At 41.9% G+C, this 9,152-nt stretch overlaps 1 pseudogene; it reads right to left on the bottom strand.

Moving 5' to 3' along the window:
- Positions 1–7,367: 7,367 nt before the first annotated feature.
- Positions 7,368–8,689, bottom strand: LOC100435081 (regulation of nuclear pre-mRNA domain-containing protein 1A-like; annotated as a pseudogene).
- Between the last annotated feature and the right edge of the window lie 463 nt (positions 8,690–9,152).

Below are 9,152 nucleotides of genomic sequence, written 5' to 3'. Positions count from 1 at the left end.
CTCATGGAAGTATATATACCTGGACCTTTCACATTTGTGAAAATGGAAAAAAAAACAAACAAAGTGTATATACCAAAATGTTTCCTGTGTTTGCCTCTGGGCAGAATTAAAGGATATATATATATACATATATATATATATATATATATATGTATATATATATATTTTTTTTCAGATGGAGTTTCGCTCTTGTTGGCCAGACTGGAGTGCTGGAGTGCAGCAGTGTGATCTCAGCTCACTGCAACCTCCGCCTCCCAGGTTCAAGTGATTGTCCTGCCTCAGCCCCCCGAGTAGCTGGGATTACAGGCGCGTGCCACCACGGCCGACTACATTTTGTATTTTTAGTAGAGACAGGGTTTCACCATGTTGGCCAGGCTGGTCTCCAACTCCTGACCTCAAGTGATCCACCCACCTTGGCCTCCCAAAGTGTTGGGATTACAGGCGTGAGCCACCGCGCCGGGCCAGATATTTTTTAAAAAGTCTTATTATTGCCCTGTTTGTATTTTCTGGGTTTTCCAAAATGATTGGGTAGTATTTACATAATTTTTTAAATTATCAAATATTTTTTAGAAGAAATGCAATGCAATTCTGGCCTCCTCCACACAGTTCCCATCCATTTCTATTTCCCACATGCCCACCTATGACCCCCCAGTGGCTGCCTTTGGCGCTCAGAAGACTCATTTGGTAGCTGGACACCAGGTTAGTTGCAGCACAAGTATTTCATGTAGTACAAAGATCTTACATTTGTAGGACTTTTTTTTTTTTTTAAGAGACAGGGTCTCACTCTGTCACCCAGGCTGGAGTGCAGTGCTGTGATCATAGTTCACTGCAGCCTTGAACTCCTGGGCTCAAGTGATCTCCTTGCTATAGGCCCACACCACCACGCTAGGACCAATTTTTTTTTTTTTTTGAGACAGGGTCTCACTGTTGACTAGGTTGGAGTGGAGTGGTGCAAACATGGCTCACTGCAGCCTTGACCTCCTGGGTTTGAGTGATCCTCCTGCTTCAGCCTCCCATGTAGCTAGGACCACAGGTGTGTGCCACCACGCCAGGCTAAGTTTTTGATATTTTTGTAGAGGCAGAGTCTCTCTTTATTGCCCAGGCTGGTTTTGAACTCCTGACCTGAAGCAATCCTCCTGCCTCAGACTCCCAAAATGACATTTGTAGAATTCTTTTTTGTTTTTTTTTTTTGAGAAAGAGTCTCGCTCTGTCGCCCAAGCTGGAGTGCAGTGGTGCGATCTAGGCTCACTGCAACCTCCGCCTCCCAGGTTCAAACGCTTCTCCTGCTTCAGCCTCCCGTGTAGCCAGGACCACAGATGTGCACCACCACACCTGGCTAAGTTTTTGATTTTTTTGTAGAGACAGGGTTTCACAATATTGACCAGGCTGGTCTCGAACTCCTGACCTTGTGATCCATCCGCTTCGGCCTCCCAAAGTGCTGGGATTACAGGCATGAGCCACTGCACCCAGCCGACATTTGTAGTATTCTTATAAAATTTTCCACTTTAAAAAAATTATGATTTTCTGCCAGGCACGGTGGCTCACGCCTGTAATCCTAGCACTTTGGGAGGCTGAGGCAGGTGGGTCACTTGAGGTCAGGAGTTCCAGACCAGCCTGGCCAGCATGGTGAAACCCCATCTCTACTAAAAATATATTTTAAAAAATTAGCCGGGCGCGGTGGTGGGCACCTGTAATTCCAGCTACTTGGGAGGCTGAGGCAGGAGGAGCGCTTGAACCTGGGAGGCAGAGGTTGCAGTGAGCCAAGGTTGAGCCATTTCACTCCAGCCTGGGCAACAAGAGTGAAACCCTGTCTTAAAAAATTAATTAATAAATTAAATTAAAAATTATCATTTTCCAAGTAAACTCACTTAATATTGCAGTTTCTTTTCTTTGATCCCAGGTGGGCAGCATTTCCTTTCTATTTGTATTTTCTTGTTTCCTTTGCTCAGCTCTCAATGACCCCACTCTCAGTCTAGGAACTTCTAGTCTCTGCTGAAGAGCTGGTACGTTCCCATCTAGTTTTTAAAAAAATTGATACGTAATAATTGTGCATATTTATGGGGTACACGTGATACTTTGATACATATAATCCATACAATGTAATAATCAAATCGGGGTAATTAGCATATCCATCACCTCAAACATTCATCATTTCTTTGTGTTGGGAATATTTGAAATCTCTTCTAGCTATTTTTTATTTCTTTTGTTTTAAATTTTGATTTTTTATATTGACAAGCAATAATTGTATATATTCATGGGGTACATAGGGATGTTTCAATATATATAATGTATAGTGCTCAGATCATGGTAATTAGCATGTTCATCATCTGAAACATTTATTATTTCTTTGCGTTGGGAACGTTCAATATTCTCCTTCTAGCTATTTTGAAATGTACAATAAATTGTTGTTAATTACAGTTACCCTATTGTGATACTGCACACTAGAACTTGTTTTTTCTATCTGACTGTGTGTTTGCACCCATTAACCAAGCTCCCTCCTCTACTTCCTTCCAGTCCCTGGTAACCATCATTCTACTCTCCACTTCCATGAGAGCAACTTTTTTAGCTTCCACATGTGAATGAGAACATGCAATATTTGTCTTTCTGTGCCTGGCTTATCTCACTTAAAATAATGACCTCCAATTCCATCCATGTTGCTGTGATAGGATTTTATTCTTTTTTGTGGCTGAATAGTATTCCACTGTGTATATATACCACATTTTCTTTATCCACTCATTTGTTGATGAATACTTAGGTTGATTCTGTAACTTGGCTATTGTGAATAGTCCTGCAATAAACATGGCAGGAGCAGGTATACCTTTGATATACTGATTTCCTTTCCTTTGGATAAATACCCAGTGGTGGAATTGCTGGATTATACAGTAGTTCTATTTTCAGTTTTTTGAGGAAACTTCATGCTGTTTTCCATAATGGCTGTACTAATTTACACTCCCACCAACAGTATATAAGAGTTCCCTTTTCTCCACATCCTTGCCAGCATTTTTTATTTATTTATTTATTGTCTTTTTGATAATAGCCATTCTAACTGGAGTGAGATGATAGTTCATTGTGGTTTTGATTTACATTTATCTGATGATTAGTGCTGTTAAGCATATTTTCATATACCTGTTGGCTATTTGTGTGTCTTCTTTTGAGATGTGCCTATTCATGTGGTCTTTGCCCCTCCTTTTTTTTTTTTTTTTTTTTTTTTTTTTTTGAGATAGAGTCTCACTCTGTCACCCAGGCTGGAGTGCAATGGCATGATCTTGGCTCACTGCAACCTCCGCCTCCCAGGTTCAAGCAATTCTCCTGCCTCAGCCTCCAGAGTAGCTGGGACTACAGACACATGCCACCATGCCTGGCTAATTTTTCTGTGTTTTCAATAGAGACGGGGTTTCACCATGTTGGCCATGCTGGTCTCGATCTCCTGACTTTGTGATCTGCCTGCCTCAGCCTCCCAAAGTGCTGGGATTACAGGTGTGAGCCACCACACCCAGCCTTTGCCACTTTTTAATGGGATTATTTGTTTTTTTGCTGTTGAGTTCCTTGAGTTCCTTGTATATTCCGGATATTAGTCCCTTGTTGGATGAATGGTTTGGAAATAATTTCTCACATTCTACAGGTTGTCTCTTTACTCTGTTGATTGTTTCCTTTTGTTCTTAGTTTAATATAGCCTCTTTTGTCTGTTTTTGTTTTTGTTGCCTGTGCTTTTGAAGTCTTAGGAATAAAATCTTTGCCTAGACCAATGTCCTGAAGCATTTTCCCTATGCTTTTTTCTAGTAGTTTTATAGTTTCAGATCTTGTATTTAAGCCTTTAATTCATTTTTAGTTGATTTTTGTATGTGGTGAGAGAGGGGTCTAGATTCATTCTTCTGCATAGGGATATCTAGATTTCCCAGCACTGTTTATTGAGGGTGTCCTTTCACCAGTGTATGTTGTTGTCACCTTTGTCAAAAATCAGTTGGCTGTTTGTGGCAGATTTCACACAGAAAAAAAAATCAGTTGGCTGTAAATATGTGGATTTACTTCCGAATTCTCTATTCTGTTCAGTTGGTCTATGTGTCTGTTTTTATGCCAATATCATGCTGTTTTGTTTATTATGGCCTCGTAGAATCTTTTGAAGTCAGGTAGATGCCTCCAAACTTTGTTCTTTGTGTATTGCTTTAGCTGCTTGCATTCCCATCTGGTTTTAATTATGTCAAGGCAAGCCCTGATTCCTCTAAAGGTTACTCTATTTTTGTACTTGTTTTATTTATTTTTAACTGATCAATGGGCTAATATCACTTCAGTATTTAAATAAGTAACTATTAATATTAGTGATTATGTATTTTTGTTTTTGTATTATCTTCCATGCTACATCAAAATCAGGATTTATCAAATTTTCAGGTAACAATGGAGGTAAGAAATTTTTATTTTTATTTTCTTTTTAATTAATATTTTTGAGACAAGGTCTGACTCTGTTGCCCAGGCTGGAGTGCAAGGCATGATCTCAGCTCACTGCAGCTTCCACCTCCCAGACAGAAACATTCTTCCACCTCAGCCCTCCTGAGTAGCTGGAACTACAGGTGTGCACTACCATGCCTGGCTAATTTTTGCATTTTTGGTAGAGACAGGGTGTTGCCATGTTGCTCAGGCTGGTCTCGAACTCCTGGGCTCAAGTGATCCTCCCAACTTGGCCTCCCAAAATGCTGGGATTACAGGCGTGAACCACCACACCCAGCCTGGAAGTAAGGATTTTTAAAAAGTAACTGATGGAGTGACCGGGCGTGGTGGCTCATACCTGTAATCCCAGCACTTTGAGAGGCCAAGGTGGGTGGATCATTTGAGGTCAGGAGTTTGAGACTAGCCTGACAAACATGGTGAAACTCCGTCTCTACTAAAAATATAAAAAAATTAGCCGGGTGTGGTATCGAGCGCCTGTAATCCTAGCTACTTAGGAGGCTGAGGCAGGCGAATCACTTGATCCCAGGAGGCAGAGGTTGCAGTGAGCTGAGGTCATGCCACTGCACTCCAGCCTGGGCAACAGAGTAAGACTCTATCTAAAAAAAAAAAAAAAAAAAGTAACAGATGGCTTGTTTTATGTATCTCAAATAAATAAATAAAATGTTTACAATTGATTACTTAGGGAATCTGTCAAATGTGGTAAAACATGCAAAGTTAGGTAAACTCTAAAGAATCATGTCTGTTGATGCCACATTATACTTGCAAAAGAAATAGATAACCTTGGCTGGGCGCAGTGGCTCACATCTGTGATCCTAGCACTTTGGGAGGCCGAGGCAGGCCGATCACAAGGTCAGGAGTTGGAGACCAGTCTGGCCAACACAGTGAAACCTTATCTTTTCTAAAAATACAAAAAATTAGCCAGGCGTGGTGGTGTGTACCTGTAATCCCAGCTACTCGGGAGGCTGAGGCAGGAGAATCGCCTGAACCGGGGAGGTGGAGGTTGCAGTGAGCCAAGATTGTGCCGTTGCACTCCAGCCCAGGCAACAGTGCGAGACTCTGTCTCAAAAAAAGAAAAGAAAAAGAAAAGGAAATAGATAACCTCTCTATAAAACATTCAGACTTACAATGTTCATTTCACTTATTTAACCAATAGCAAAAGGGACAAAAATAAACCAATTGCTGATATAGCCTTTCAATTATTTATTTTGTGCTGAGAGGTTAAAAATTTTTTCAAATAGAGAACTAATATTTAAAAAATTTTTTGGCCAGGTGTGGTGGCTTATGCCTGTAATCCCAGCACTTTGGGTGGCCAAGGTGGAAGGGTCATTTGAAGCCAAGAGTTTGAGAGCAGTCTGGGTTATATGACAAGACCGTGTCTCTATGCAAAAAAAAAAAAAAAAAAAAGGCTAGTGTGGTGGCGCATACTTGTCGTCCCAAGTACTCAGGAGGCTGAGGCAGAAGGATCATTTGAACCCAGGATTTCAAGGCTGCAGAGAGCTATGATTGTGCCACTGCACTCCAACCTGGGCAACATAAATTCCATCTCTAAAAAATAAAAATAAAAATATGAAAGTAAAAGTTTTTTTTTTTTGACAAAGCCGATAGCATTGCTTGAGCCAGATCAATTTTGTGTTGTAGCATATTTACATCTTTACCTTTGAAATCTATTGCCTGCTTTGTTGGCTGTTTAGCCAAGATGAACACTGAAAAGCAAACAAACAAAAACAAAAACCACCTAGGTTTCAACAACAAGAAGTCACACCTACTTGGTAGGATTTATTTTTTATTTTTTTATTTTTTATTTTTTTTGAGACAGGGTCTCCCTCTGTCACCCAGGCTAGGAGTGCAGTGGCATGATCTTGGCTCACTGCAACCTTTGTCTCCTGGGGTCAAGCGATTCTCTTGCCTCAGACTCCCAAGTAGCTGGGACTACAGGTGTGTGCCGCCATGCCCGGCTAATGACCTCCATGTTTAATGTTAAATGACCAATCTCTAGGGAATATGGAATCAAAGGCATGGAGACAGAATCCATATTTTGTTTGGGGAAAAGGGGGATAATCTTTGTTCCAACATAAGATTATGTTGGGACATTTAGTCTCATCTACAATCCAGTCCTAATGATACCACAATAAAGTCTCAACCAACTCTGATTGGTTCTTCCCCTTTTAGGAATCACGTAGTATACAGTGATTAGATACTGAAGAAAATAAAGAAAAACAGTTGAAAATATATGAAGAAACAGAAACATGAGATTTCTCACAAGGCCCTGGATAAAAAAAAAAATTACCAAAAGACCTTTTGAAAATAATCACTATTTGTGAGCTTATTAATACACAGAGATCTTTTTTTTTTTTTTTTTTTTTTTTTGGCAGAGTCTCATTCTGTTGCCCAGGCTAGAGTGCAGTGGCGCATCTCAGCTCACTGCAACCTCCACCTCCTGGGTTCAAGAGATTCTCCTTGGGCATGGGACTACAGGTATGTGCCACCATGCCCAGCAAATTTTTGTATTTTTAGTAGAGATGGTGTTTTGCCATGTTGCCCAGGCTGGTCTTTAACTCCTGACCACAAGTGATCTGCCCACTTCGGCCTCTCAAAGTTCTGGGACTATAGGCCCAGCCCATCACTTTGTTTAAATGAAGTACATAGGTCAGGTGCATGACCTATGTACCTGTACTCCAGTGTACTCCACTGTACTCCAGCCTGGATGACAGAACAAGACACTGTGTCAAAACCCCACCACCCCAAAACTAATTCATGCTAACTTACCAAGAAAATAGTAAACAAACCAACATTTCAAACATTTTTACTAATTGTCATTTATTTTGCTAGTGTTTCTGTCTCAAAAATATGCAAAAATACCACTACAGGACTATCCACCTATCTCCACCTCTTGCAGTCTCGGGACCGGGAAAGAGGCTGGTCCATTAATCTTCACTGTAGATGTCCCTGCAAAGGGCAGGTGCATGCGGCTGCCAGTGACATTGGGTAATCAAGATTAGTCTGACAGGCTCTGGATCGGGGACCTGAATTTGCACACCAGGGAAACTCTGGCTCACTTGCACTTGTATTCTTCCAATTTATGCTTTCTCTGCAAGGGCTTCCATTGGACAATGAAGAAAATCTGCTAACATTCGAGTGAGTTGCTTCCTCTCATCTATTTCTGCTGCCATTCTGCCATTGTAATCTGCCGGCAACATACACGCATCCATCATTTTAGAAAGCCATTCTCCAGGTTCTTTATCTGCTATTTTATCTAGTAGAGATACTTCTTGGTCTACAGCAGGCAAAAAAGCGATCCTCTAGTGAACTGCTGCATCACCTACGGCTGCATTTTCTGGATTTTGTAATGCTCCCACGAGATTTAGAGTCTGTGGTGGTGGCTCATTTGCAGATCCCAGAGAGGAACAGTTTTTATTTTCATTCATCTTTATCTGTTTATAAATTTGCTTCCTAGGCTTCTTATCACCACACAGAGCTTAAGTTGCTCTAATACATTGTTTCATTGTTTCTTGTTTGTTTGCTTGTTTGTGGTTTTTTTGAGACAGGGTCTTGCTCTGTCGCCCAGGCTGGAGTACAGTGGTGCGATCATGGCTCACTAAAGCCTCAACCTCCTGGGTGGAAGTGATCCTGCCACCTCAGCCTTCCGAGTAGCTGGGACCACTGGAGCACACCACCATGCCCAGTTGATTTTTTTTTTTTTTTTTTTTTTTAGAGATGGAGTCTAGCTATGTTGCCCCGGCTGGTCTCAAATTTCTGAGCTTAAGTGATCCTCCCACTTTGGGCTCCCAAAGTGCTGAGATTATAGGCGTGAGCCACCACGCCTGGCCTCTAAATACATCATCTGCATAAACAGACCTTTCTTCCCAAATAGACAACACTCTTCCAATGTGCTTCTGTGCTTCTTACGACTCTCATCAGTTTCACTTGAAACATGCTTAAAAGCCTCCACTATAACCAGTGCAAATCTTTTGTAAGCTCTGGCCCCTTCCTTTTGCTTTGTATTTTAGTAGAGACAAGATTTCACCATGTTGCCCAGGTGGTCTCACTGGCAAGGTAAGAAAAGTAAGCTTCCTGTTTGGCTTTGCTCTCTGCAGCTCCAGCTACCACGCGGTGACCACGGGCCTGGGTGCTTCTTGCTGTGATGAATGAGCCACAGGGACCAGGTGTTCCTGCTCTGCCGCACATTGCTTAACCCCGACAGCTCCTTCTCCAGTGCCGCCTCAGAGACATCCCTTCCACCCCACATTCACGCCGTCCCACACTGGGGTGACAGGAGGAGAGTTAAGTTGCCCTCTCGCAGCCTCGCCCCCTCACCTCACCCTTTCCACACCCTCACTACCACACTGCTTGGTAGGATTTAATCCTAATACATATTACCCAAAATCCCATCTAACTCATCCGAACTTTGGAAAGTGACACACCTTAAGTGGTTGTGATTAAAACAGGCATTAACTTCTTTTGCTCCAGTGTGCTAAGAAACATTTGAAGGACATCCTTTTGGTTTTTTTGTTTGTTTGTTTTTGAGACAAGGTCTCACTCTGTCGCCCAGGCTGGAGAGCAGTGGCGCCATCATACTCACCATAGTCTTGAACTCCTGTGCCCAAGTGATCCTTCCATCTCAGCCTCTTGAGTAGCTAGGACTACAGGCACACACCACCATGCCTGGCTAATGTTTTTCAAAATTTTTTATAGAGATGAGGTCTCTCTGT

This window comes from Pongo abelii, chromosome 18 (genome assembly GCF_028885655.2).
Source record: "Pongo abelii isolate AG06213 chromosome 18, NHGRI_mPonAbe1-v2.0_pri, whole genome shotgun sequence".
Lineage (NCBI taxonomy): Eukaryota > Metazoa > Chordata > Mammalia > Primates > Hominidae > Pongo > Pongo abelii.
Note: the sequence above shows the minus strand (reverse complement) of the source record. Positions and strands in the feature narration are given on the sequence as shown.